Genomic DNA, 13,257 nt, shown 5'->3' with positions numbered 1-13,257 from the left:
ACTACCTAAAGCAAATATAAGAATCTTTAGAATAACAAAAAAATTTTTGAGGGCAGGGGAGGGAGGGAGAAGAATGGGTTTTTCAGAAATATAATTATGAACTTTTCTAAAGGGAAAAAGTTTTCCTAATGGAAAAATAATAAAATGTAATATCTGTAACTAAGAACTGTTGAAGTACATGGTTAAGAGCATTAGCTGTAAGCCCTATGGCTGAAAACCGAGAGTACATTTAAGCTCTGAGTTCTCTAGGTGCCTGAGTAATTTTTTTTCCCAGTTCCACCACTACCTGAAACATGTTGATAAAATAATAACAACACTTACTAAGGGCAAATACTATGGGCACTATTGCAGTAAGGATTATTAAACTTTGAAATACTCTCTGAAAACATGTATAGCAGTTTTAAATCATCATAATCAGTGTTTAAACAGAATAGTAGATAAACATGTAACATGCATTTTCATCTAAGTTCATGATTTTTCTATTCAATGATTGTTTTACTTTAAGCACAAAGGTCATAACTTAGGCTAAAATCAGGAGGGAGGGAGGGAGAAAGGAAGGAAGCAAGGAAGGAAAATAAGAGAAGAACATCAGTTATTCAAGAAGTTAGATAAGTGGATCTGCTCACCTAAAATCCAGTATAAAGGATATGATGAAAAGAATTTAATGAGAAAGATAGGCTGACTTCCTAAATAAAAGAAGATGGTTGCACTCTGAAGGCAATGGTGATGATTCAGTAATGGCTTGATTCCCACTTCACAAGAGTCCTGGAAATGGGAATGTACATCTCAATATGAGATTCTTTGTACTAACATCACCTTGGGAGCTATCTCTTTCTTTGCTCATTGTTGTGAATAAAATAGAAGCAGATAATTGTAGGTGTGATTCTCAATTGCCCGTAGTCAAGTCAAGAGGTGAAGTAAATGCTTTTTCATGTTTGGATTTGGCAGAAAATATAGCAGGCACTAAGCAGAGAGAAAAGCCTTGTTTACTGTGGTATCTTCTGCTTCACAAGCCAATAATTTCCTTTTGTAAGGTTACAGTTGTGTTACAAGACTCAAGTTCCATGCTGTCAGATGTTTCCCAGATGTGGGGTAGGGCATGTTGCAACCTTTTTCACTTGAATGAGTAGGATAAACTTATAAGAAACAGTTTCCAATGTTTTCCCATAGATATTTTTTGAAGTATATAATCTAATCTTTTCCAGTTTTAGAAAATGAGAATTAGATGGAGTCAAGATCATTCATTTTTAAAAATTCAAACATTTTCAAAACAACATCGAAAACTATCACAACTAGTGGTTTTCCATCATCATCATCATCATCATCATCATCATCATCATCATCATCATCATCATCATCATCCCCTGATGAGACACTACCTTGACATAGTTGGACAGTGGTTAAATACAGCTGGTTCTATCCAGCTCGGGCAAACCGGTAGCACCGGCAGCGGGAAGCTCCGCCCACTCGCCCAAACATCATCACATTCCATTTTTGATGCTCTGTGCATGCGCAGAAGGTTCTGTGCATGAGCAGAGGCGTCACACATGAGCGAAACGAGCATGTGTGCATACTCACATTTGCGAACCGTTAGTGAAGGCTAAGTGGATTTAACCCCTGGTTGTGGGGCTTGTGTGCCAGAGGTTCAACCATACTGGACAAGTCTCATCAAAATACTCAGACAAAGAGTATCTCTCCCATAAAAATATATGGTGAGACATAAATTACAGAAAGCCATACCGGCCCCTATGCCCCCTGGGTTAACAAGATCAGCGCTAGATGTTGGAGTTCCTGAAAAATGGGAATCTGATGAAAAATGGTCTACAGGTCTCAGGGCAGATGGCTGAGCAACCAGGGCCAGCAGCTGCAGAACCACTGGAAGGAAAGTTGTTTACCCTTCATAAATACACAGTGATTGAAAACAAAGAAATAATGACCTGTTATTACAGATCAAGTCCAACAAGAAGAGGATATTTGACATGAATGCACCAGTTCTGGAAAGAACAACATCCAGAATCAGAAATAACAGAACAGAGGCTAGCAGATCAATGTCGATTTATAGTACGAAATAAAGTATTCACAAAAGCAGAATTGGAAGAAATGCAAAGGTCTACCCAGGGTAGAGAAATCAAAGTTTTACCAGATGTAACCCAGACTGTAGAATAAACAAGGGAGAGTTGGTATTAGAGAAATCCAGTAGCGATATAGAATTGTTTTCATTTGGAAATCAGGCACACTCTCCTCCGCCTCAGAAAGAACAAAAACCTGTAACTAAAGAGGTAGAAGAATTGAAACAAAGAATAACTGAGCAACAAGAAGAGCACAAAAACACAGAATAAGGTTGCCTGTACTGAAGCTGATTCTAAAGGAACTATTACCTCCTTTCACAGCCCCTCTTCCCCAGAAAGGCCAACCTGTTTCAGTTAACAGCAAACTGGTATGGACCCTGTTTAATATGGAACACAAAAGCTGAGGTAGTAAGAGGACAATAAACTAAACATTATGTTTGCTATATATTATATATACATGTATCTTATGTGATATAAGGCAATATGTTTGTGAATATATTCTGTTGTTTCAACAATATAAATTCCATATTGTTCTATTAGATGTAGATGTTTTCTTCACAGCAGTATTAAATACCTTGTTCTGTAGTGCTGGGACCAGTAAAAAAGCATGCTGAAGTAAAAATCTGATGCCCGCATATCTGACCCCTATTTGGTGTATGCCACAAAGCAAGCAGGGCTTCAGTCAGCATCAAAATAAGGGAAAAGAAGAGATGGGATAAGGAATGGATGATTTGATGCCAGTTATTGTCTGAAAGGAAGAGAAGGAGTGACACTTTTCTGATCCCACAGAGAGAAATTTCCTATATCTTGTAAGATTTATTTCACAGATATGTGAGGAAGATTCTAAAAATTGTTTTTCAATTAAATGTTTTAGAGAAAGGATATAAGTAAAGGGAGATAAAAAGATATGCAAAAATATAAAAGATTAAACTACAAATAGGTAAAAAAAGGGATCTAGAATGTCCTGGGGATTCAAGTTTTCCAAACAATAATTAAGTATTTATGAATTATAAAATATATTATATTATTTTTATAAAAATAAGGATCACTATTCAGCTTTAAGCCATGAATACGTATTAAGCAATAGGTTCAACATTGTAGAAATCACTGGCTGGAATTATAAACTACAATAAATGGGACCAGCAAATCTTCCCAAATTTGGATATTCCATGAAATTAAAATATAGATTATATCCTTGGAAAACCCAAATTTTGGATAAGCCGCAAATCCATGTATCCAGTTATAGTAGAGTCCAAGGACAGTTTCCAGTGAGAACTGAATTTATACCTCAGATTTACTTGTAAGGTACACAATTATTCTGTACCTCAAAACAAACTTCCTCAGCTTGGTTAACCATTTTTCCAAGGTGGGAAACAAAAAAGACTTTCCAGTAAGAATATATAATATCCTTGCATGAAAAACTGACATCAAATTGATTTGCAAGATTTATGTTAGGCTTGCATGAAAGCACATCCAGAAATGCTAGTTTTATCTAAGTTAGTGGTTATGTTAAAAGAATCGTGCAAGTCCGAAAGTATCCCTCACTTTTACCCTCTCAAAAACTAGGGAGGGCAAAATAGCAAATACAAATATAAAAGATCACAATAATGAATATCCTAAAAAAACTAGAAATCCCATAGTTGAAGGAAATAAAAATGTCCCCCTCAACAATGGAGCCAATGAGATAAGTCTCTGACTCCAAGGGAACCCAGTGTTAGGCTCAAGACCAGAAATGGCACAGCGAAACCCAACTGAGTTCAATCCTTTATTTGCTTAAACCTAATCGATAGGATCTTGCAAAATTCAAGCTATAACTTTCTAAACTACACTTTACACTTATGACAATTGCAACATCCTTTGGTCATGTGATTTATATTTGGATGCTTGAGAACTGGTTCATATTTATGATGATTGCAGTGTCCCAGGGTTATGTGATCACCTTTTGCAACCTTCTGACAAGCAAGGAAGTCAGAGTCACTTAACCATGTCACTAATTTAATAACTTCACTATTTCACATAACAAATGTGGAAAGCAAAGTCATAAAATGGGGCAAAACTCACTTAACAAATTTCTCACTTAACAACATAAATTTTGGGCTCAATTGTGGTTAAATTGAGGGATACCTGTATGTATACTGAAAGCTCAGGACAGAAAATTGCTCAATGGTTAAGTTCAAATACTCTGTTTGTCTTGAGGTTTAGTGGAGCAAGAACCATACTGCAATTTTTCTTTCTTCAGGGACACTAATTTTTCTCTTGCATTTTTCTTGTTATTTCATCCTCTGATTCCACCAAACGCATCAACAAGATTTTGTATTTATTTTTCTACCAATATTGAAAAATAGATAAAACTCTGAGTAACATTCATTCAGCTAATCAGTTTGCTTTGCTTTTTCTCATAATACTGCTGACAGGTGCATGAGATCACAAAGGAGAAGTAACTAAAACTTTTGGTTTTATTCACCAGAGCTTTTATGTCTGTGTGGGTGCTTACTTAGTTATTCAGGATTGGTTGGTCAGATTTGCTATTGTTTTGATTTCATCACTTTACTTTACAATATTTGTTTGTTTATTCATCTGTTTACTTAACATCACATCTATTTACACATACTTTTTATTTATTTGTAAATATTATATCTTTATTTATCATATATAATATATTTGTTTATTTAGTTAGGATTACTTTAGTTTAGCTTAGTTAAGGTTTACCTCTCATCTCTCATGGAGATGTTCCTGTATTATGCAGGGAAAGCCCTCTTTGAGGTAAGAGATCTTTCGTTTTATTTATTTCCTTGTCAACTTGTATGTCTAACTCTAGGATTTAGGATTCAAAGATAACATAAGAAATGGGATCTGAAAGGAACTATATTAAAACTTGATAATCAAGTAAAATAGGAATCAAAGGAATCTACTGGTAGGAACAAGCAAAAAATATTTTAGAATAATTCACTACACACAACAGTAGAACCAGAACAGTACATGACCAAAGTCTTCTATGATAATCAGGGCAGAAATATATCAGAGGAAAGAGGGATAGAAACTGGCACAGACTGGATGATTTAATACTATTTTTGTACTGCAGACTCGATATGAATTCTTGACAATTTATAAATAGCTGCCTAAAAGCCATACAATTAGTAGTAGGGAGGCCCAGAGTCACCTTACACTAAACTAGAGATGGTAGGATCCAAGCCTCTGATCATACTGTCATCAACACTATCTTGGAGGCACTGTCAATTGTTCATACAGCAAGGTTTATGTTGGAAGAAGAGAGCCATTATAACATCATTTTAACAGCAGAGCAGCTAAAGGCAACTTCAGCAGTCCCCGCTAGAGGCAAACTTCAAGTGATGTCATGAGGATTGTTGCATAACAGTGGTTAACAGTGGTTAGTGAAGGTCTTCATGCTTTGGATAGAGTGCTATGAGTACCCGATTAGATTCACTCTAACAATCTAAATAAAATTAGCATATGGGATCCAATGGAACTTTTGTTCCTGTTAATCTTTTTTCCATAACTGGGAATTCCTATCATATGAGTAGTATATTTCTTTCTGATATTTATAGTACCGGTGTTCTATTAATATAATAGAATCTATTTGCTTAAACCTCCAGAGAGACATCTAAGATTAAGAAATGAATGTTAAATAGAAGAAAATATTGAATGTTAGCTTAATGGGAAATTATTGCATTATTCTCACCAGACGGTGTTAGCATTGATGCTAGTACTGATGATGTAATGAAAAGTCTGCAAGAAAACAACCAACCTCAGAGAGTACTTCTCACCAGCTGTATAATCCAATTGGCTTTCTGTGTCTAGAACCCTTGATTTCAAAGTTGAGTTGGCTTGCTTTAACTTCAATAGCAAAAGAACATCTGAAGAAAAGCCTTAGAAGTGTAATTTCCCAGAAATATCTTTTTTTTTTCAAAAAATTGAAAGAAGACATTGGCCAATCATTAACACGTGTTGCCACAAAAATTAGTGAAAACATGCATGTAGTCACGGGGGAGGGAATTGTCTCTCTCTTACTCTTTCTCCCCCTCTCTCTCTCCACTAACAAAGACAGTGTTTCTCAACTTTGGCCACTTGATGTGTATGGATTTCAAATCCCAGAATTCTCTCTCCAGCATGAATTCTGAGAGTTGAAATCCATACCTCTTCAAGTGAACAAGGCTGAGAAATACTGAACTAGTGACACTAAATTTGGCCACTAATTATGAGAGATTTTTATAAGAAAAAGATTATGAGGCAATTCTTGGTTTTCTGCACTACAAATGTTGTGCAATCTTATGGGGCAGAAAAGAGGTTGCCTTTACGCATGTATATTATTGACAATCTTAGACCAAATCCAAAAATGCCAGAGAATTCTGGAAATCCTGGCACACTAGCAAATTGGTGATCAATAGACTCATAGACATAAATAACATCTACATCAGTGGTGGGTTCCAACCGGTGTTACTACCGGTTCTCTTCGTGCACGCGCTTATAGAAGAGCCATGGATATCCAATAATTGGGCAATAAGAAATTTTAGACAAAATGCACTTTCTTGTGCATTAGAAATTGAATTTAGATGGCTTGACTTGATATGCTTGACTGAATTGTTCCAAAAGCAAATGTGATGAAAAATCTTGCTAATATGCTACCTGCTAATTTCTGCCAAAAAGTTATTCATGAGCTTCAATTGTTGTCTTTTTCAATGTGGCAAATTTTGATTGGACAAAAATGCTATTTGATAAATAATTTAATGTGTTAGTGTTTTAATTGAAATACTTATATTTTCTTTTCAGAAAAGGAACACATAGTTTCTCTTCAAATACAGTCTTCAAACATAGGATTGAACTAATATGATTCTGTTCTAACTTACTTTGTTTTTAATCTATTTTAGTGACTATCAACTTCAAAGACACCTGCAATCCTTTTTTGGGACTCCCTCCAGGGCTGGCTTCCAAATCCCATCGCTACCGGTTTGCTCATTGCATGTACACACAGGGCATTTCTGCAAAGAAATGTCTGGGTGGGTAGGCAGAGCCTCCTGCCGCTGCTACCAGTTTGCTCGATCCGGTGCAAACTGGTAGCAACCCACCACTGACTCCCTCCACTTCTTGCTTTACCCAATCAGGGACAATCAGAACTGGCTGGATTGCTGTGGCTAAGAAATGCAATCATGTGACATCACACTTTACACCTCTTCACTTAACAATAACAATGGCAATCAACCTCAATTTGGTCCCAATTGAAGTCATAACATGATGACAACCTTTATTATGAATATTTTCCATTAAATATGCTCCTGAAGCTCCTTCTATGATTGGGGCCTTGATGAGCCAAAGGGGCTCATGTGAAATTGTGGGCTGTGTCATCAGACATGTATATGTGCAGAAGTGTCACCCCAGGTGAACAGGCCATGAAGGATACCCCAGACTATCACCAATCTGCCAACCTGAATTGGACTAGTGTGGCAAATTATAGTCTATTCCTCAAACATGTCAATACAATCTCATTCCTCGGAGGCCCTAGGGAAACTGCCCACGACAGCAGGAAGACATGCCCGAAGGGTGCTAAGAATCACTGGGCAAAATCAGACTGCCTTTGGACATAGAAATGCTCAACATTCTAACCATGAAAATGGATGTTCAACTAAAAGAACTATTAATTGAACTCAACAATGTGCAATGAGATATCACACTGTGGGTAGAACAAGAAAGGAAATGTTAGAAATAATTGGAAGATTCTATTCAGAGCTGCACAAAGATTAAGATCACTCAAAAGTAACAACACCCACAAAAGAGGAAATGCCATATATCCTAGTAGAGGCAGTACCAGGTGCCATAAAATCAATGAACAATGACCAACCTTCAGGAAATGATGTGCTACAGTTGAAATGCTGAAAGCTGGTGGTCACAGTTTACACAAGAAGCTAACAAAAGTATAATCAAGATGCCTCAGGGAAGAAAAAAATATCTGGATGAATGGAAAAATGCTGAAGTGATTCTTACACACACAAAAGGAGCCCAAGATTATTTAAAGAACTATTGCCTAACAAGCCTTCTTTTCAGTCGTCTACAAGATTTTCACCATGATAATAGCAAAAAGAATACTGAGAACATTAAATGATGCAGAGCCAAAGGAGCCAACAGGGTTCAGAAGTGGTTACAGCACTACGGATCACATCCAGGTTGTTCAGCAAATCATTGAAAGGCACAATGAGTACACCATGCCTCTATGCATGGCTTTCATTGACTACAAAAAGGTGTTTGACTCAGTATTACAGCAAGCAACAATGAATGCATTGCTCAACCAAGGTATAAACATTGCTTACGTAAACTTACTACAATCAATATATGAGAAAACAATAGTGACAAATTGCCTTACTGATCTTAAAATGGAAATCAACATACAATGAGGTATGCAACAAGGTGAAAGAATATCACATATCCTTTTCTCAACCTGACTTGAAGAAATATTTTGCAAACTAGACTGGGCAAAAGATGGAATATAAACAATGGCACCTATTTAAACCACTTACGATTTGCAAGATGATGTTGTAATCGTCTTATAAGACCCAGAAGAATTACAAACACACACACAAGAGTAGCACAAAGCAGGAGAACCATTTGGCTTAAAAAATAAACCTGAAAAAGAGCCAGGTTATGTTTAATAAATTCACCAAAGAAAACAAAATATATATCTGGAGAAGACCTAGACACAGTAGACCACTATATATATCTTGGCCAATGACTCTCAATGGAAGGTGATACAAAAAAAGGGAATTGAACAACTTGTTAAATGTGGTTGTCAGACATACAGCAACCTAAGCATAATTTTCAAGAACTGCCCCTATATCTGAAGAAAAAAAAAATTGATCAGTGTGTGCTGCCTGTTCCAACATATGTCAGTGAAACATGGACAGTAACCTCACAATCAATACAAAAGCAACAAGTGGCAGATAGAGCCATTGAAAAATGCATGCTTGGCATCACAAGACAAGATAGAAATCTACACATGGATTAGAGAACCAACAAATATATACGATGCAATCAAAAGAGTAAAATAATTGAATGGAAATGGGCTGGTCACATAACAAAAAGAATTGATAGCAGCTAGACTAAGGCAGTCATAGAATGGATTCCACTTGATAAAAACCATCCATGAAAGAGATCTAAAATGAAATGGAGTGATGACATCAACAAGTATTGCGGACGCAACTGGCAAAGGAAACCTCAAGACGGTATTGGTTGGCAACATGCAGAAGAGGCCTTCATCCTGCAGTGGATAGATAAGGACTAGAATGATGATGATGATGTTCCTGAAAAAAAATGACTTTGCTTTCAAAGTCAACATGAGGAAAAGGCTTCCAGCAATTTGAATGCCAGGCAGGATGGTCATGCCCTGAGAGCTTCTGCCCTCAAAAGTTGGGGTGTTAAGAAAGAAAACCTCAAGAAAAATAACCTCAGGAGGAAGAGACACCAAGCCTTGCCAGCCAAGTTAACATTTTTCATCTGCCAACTAGGAACCACTGCCAGGAAATTTGCCTAGTTATTCAGCAAGATAGCAACAGATGAGAAAGGATTCCATAGATGGAAATCTTAAAGGGAAAACAACTCACGAAACTGGGGAAACGCTGAAAAATTAGATTATAAAAGACCCGACTACCACAATACCACTGAGAAAGAAAAATAAGAGACCCCAGGTCAAACCAGCATGGTTGCCTAAAGAACTCTCTGAGAAATTGAGAGAAAGACAAGTATCAAAAATCGAAAGAGGGATACATAATTAAAACAGAATACCAGCAAAAAGTCCAAATCTACAAAGTCAGGAAAGCTAAGGGTCAGAGTGAACTAAAAACAAATGTCAAAAATATTTTAAAAAGTTTCTTTCAACATACAACAAAACCAGGCCACTAATAGGAGAAGATGGCAAGGAGGTGACAAGTAGCAGCAAGAAAGTAGAACTGCCTAATTTTTTATTTGCTTACACACACACACACACACTCACACACACTAGTCCAACCAATATCATAAAAACAAAATAGGAATACAAGTCAAAATAGAGAATAAAATGGTAAGAGAACACCAATCTACTCTAGATGTGTTTAGATCACAGCCAGACAAACAGTGTCTCTCCCATAAAAAAATAATAATGGTGAGGCATAATTTACAGAAACACATACCAATTCAGTCATCGCTGAAGTTGCAAGGACAATGGTAGGTATTGGAGTTCCTGGAGCTTAGGACTCACGTCTACCAGCAAAGTGACCAGGGCCAGCAGCCTTGCCCAAAGTTAATCAAACTGTAAAGGCAAACTAGGGGAATTGGCAGTAGAAGAAGCCAGCACAATATGAAGAAATGAATATTTCAAGGAGATTCGCTATCACTACTATTTGTCATTGCACTATTTCCTCCATTAACCATACTATATAACTCAGGCCATGGCTATCAAACATTGAAAACATCTGCCAGACTATCCCACCTCCTTTACATGGATAATATGAAGATGTATGGAAAAACACCCTCTGAAATAAAATTGTTGTTCAACACTGGCCATATACTGTATACAGACAAGATATTGTAATGTAGTTTGGATTGGACAAATGTGCCATACTCACTATCAAAAAAGGAAAAATAGTGAAAACTGAAGGAATCAAGATGCCCCACAAAAATAACATTAAGAGTCTGGATGAAGATGATTACTACAAATACCTGAGTATCCTTCAAGCTGACAACATCAAGCACAATGAAGTCAAGAAAAAAGATTAGAGATGAATACATCAAGAGAGTGAAGCATAAAATCAAGGCTCAAGTATAACTAATAATAGATATAATTTAGAAGTGGAACAAGTAGTGGAGGAAAGGGAGGAAACTAGAGAAGCAGATGAGGAAAAAGAAGCAAGAGCTGGATTACATCTTGAAGGACCAAAAGCTAGTGTTGAATTAGCTTGGATGGAAAACATGAAAATAATTTGATTGCCAAAACTGAATCAAGCTAGTAAGAGAAGTTTGGCTAAATTATTGAAGAATGTGAATGAAGCTATCCAGATTATTCCAACAAAAACATTAGCTCAAATAAACCAGCTAATGTATGCAGCAGCTTATGTTACTAATGAACAATTGGGCTTGAAAATTGGAAAGAATAAAGCAATTAAGAAGGGAAAGCCTAAGTTGAAAATATGCCTGGAGCTAAAAATAAAGAAAATTCAATTGAATTTAAGTAATTTCAAGTATTTGAGGCAAGGAAATCTGAAGAATAAAGAAATCAGAATTAGCCTGAAAGAAAGATATGACTGAAAAACAAGGAAATTGCAGTAGTGATTGAAAAGCTGAAACAAAGAGTTGTGTCTATTGCAGAGAAAATAAAGCAATATGATAACCGAATAAAGCAGTTTCAGCAAAATTCACAATTTTGAGCAAATCAGCATCATTTCTACAAGACCCTTGAAAGTGGACAAGTTGTTACCACAATTGAAAGTTCTAACAAAGAAAATACCCTGAAATTTTGGCAGAATTTGTGGGGAAACTATTGAGATTGACAAAATCACCATCAGTCAATTGCAAAAGGTAACTTTACTTGAAACAATTTACATACTGTGGCGATACTTCTAGCAACACCAAACATCAACATCTGCCTATCCCAGGTCCTTGGGAAGGACTCAATAAGTGGATAAAAATGCTAAATCCAGTTTAAACATCTGTACAATCAACCATAATACAATGATATTGATGGACAGTAATCTTTAATAGAGTCCTAGTGACTAGAAGCTTTGTATTAGTGATAAGTAATGTCTGAGTAGCCCGTCCTCTCCCCTACACAAATGTATGTGCTATATTTATGTGTAATACAGAAATATGCATATCCACTACAAAGAGAGAGAATCTACCTAAGGACCAAGATGCCAGGCTTTCTTCCATAAGTAGGCTGTTATCAGTCCATACTGTTCCAGGAAATAGAGTTTCCTGCTTTACATGACAACATAGTAATCAAGAGGTTTGTCCAAGGGTGGGGGGGGATGACACTCAACCTCACTCCTTTTTTTTTGACATGCTACATTCTCTGATCATCTGGACAAAGTATTCTGAATGTTCACTTAATCTAGAATGCTAAATTCAGACTATTAATTGGTGCCATTTCTGAGCAACGTAGGACAATTATGGGCCCAATATTAAATTTGGTCATCACAGAAGTTTCACCACATCCATGCCATTTTTCTGAACATTGTTCAATGTGGAGTTCCTTGGTGCTCTCTGGGCTTTTTTTTTTTTTTTTTTTTTGCTTGCAGATATTTCATTGCACAGCCAGATAACAATCATAGTGTTAGCGAGACAAGCTATTCTGTGTAAACAGGCAGCTAACCCCACATTCATCAGCACTGATGCTGTTACTCAGCAGGGTAATGAAATGTCTGCAAGAAAACCATCAAGCTTAGGAAGCAATAAAGACTCCACAGTTCAATCCTGAGCTTCATATATATTTCTGCTATTGGAACAATTCAGTAGGCTGGTTATGGCCTAAGCAGCACTGCAAGTTTTCCAAGTCTTCAAGCAAGGCCCTTCTCTTTGTTCTGCCTCTGTGGCTGGCATATTTGGGGAATAGTGAGATTCTGCTGCCAAATTCCACAATTCCATCATGATAAATTAGCCCCTTCTGCTGCCAGACTGAGAAGACATATTCTGGATATTTTACTCACTGCTGAAACTTATTTGAGAATCTACAATCGAAAAATTTATAGACACCTTTTATCATTATCATTTACTCCCTCTTTCTCTCTCTCAAGCAATGGAACAATTCCTCTCTTCATATATAGGTTTTTGGGTTGTTGTTTTTTTTGCTTTCGTCTCTGGAACTAGCCTCTCTAGAAATGTTAAATTGAATGAAAATAATTGTGAAGGAGCATGGAACTCTGGAAGTAGAAATATATTATCTTTTTTGTTTTGTTTTTGAAAGGGAGAGAAGAATTAATGCAAATCATTATATTGCTTGTTGACCTTTATAAATAAAGCTATATGCATCTATGCATGTTTGTCTTTCTGTGTGTTGTGTGTGTGTGTTTATTGAGAGCTGATATAGAGAAATAATTAAGATTACAACCCCCCACCACCATCACCACCCTCACATCAAATCTTCCTTTGTGAACTCAGCAGGCCATCCATTATCTTTCAGTCTTCACTCAGCACTGTATCTTACAGGATTTTT

General features: G+C 36.6%; 1 protein-coding gene across 1 annotated transcript in view; it reads right to left on the bottom strand.

Moving 5' to 3' along the window:
• Positions 1 to 13,257, bottom strand: part of CSMD1 (CUB and Sushi multiple domains 1) — a 1,157,523-nt gene that overhangs the window by 680,110 nt on the left and 464,156 nt on the right. The window lies entirely within an intron of this gene.

The sequence above is a fragment of the Pituophis catenifer genome, unplaced genomic scaffold (genome assembly GCF_029215685.1).
Source record: "Pituophis catenifer annectens isolate HBS135680 unplaced genomic scaffold, rPitCat1.0.hap2 SCAF_1, whole genome shotgun sequence".
Classification (NCBI taxonomy): Eukaryota; Metazoa; Chordata; class Lepidosauria; order Squamata; family Colubridae; genus Pituophis; species Pituophis catenifer.
The sequence above is the reverse complement of the archived record's forward strand: the minus strand, read 5'-3'. Positions and strand labels throughout refer to the sequence as shown.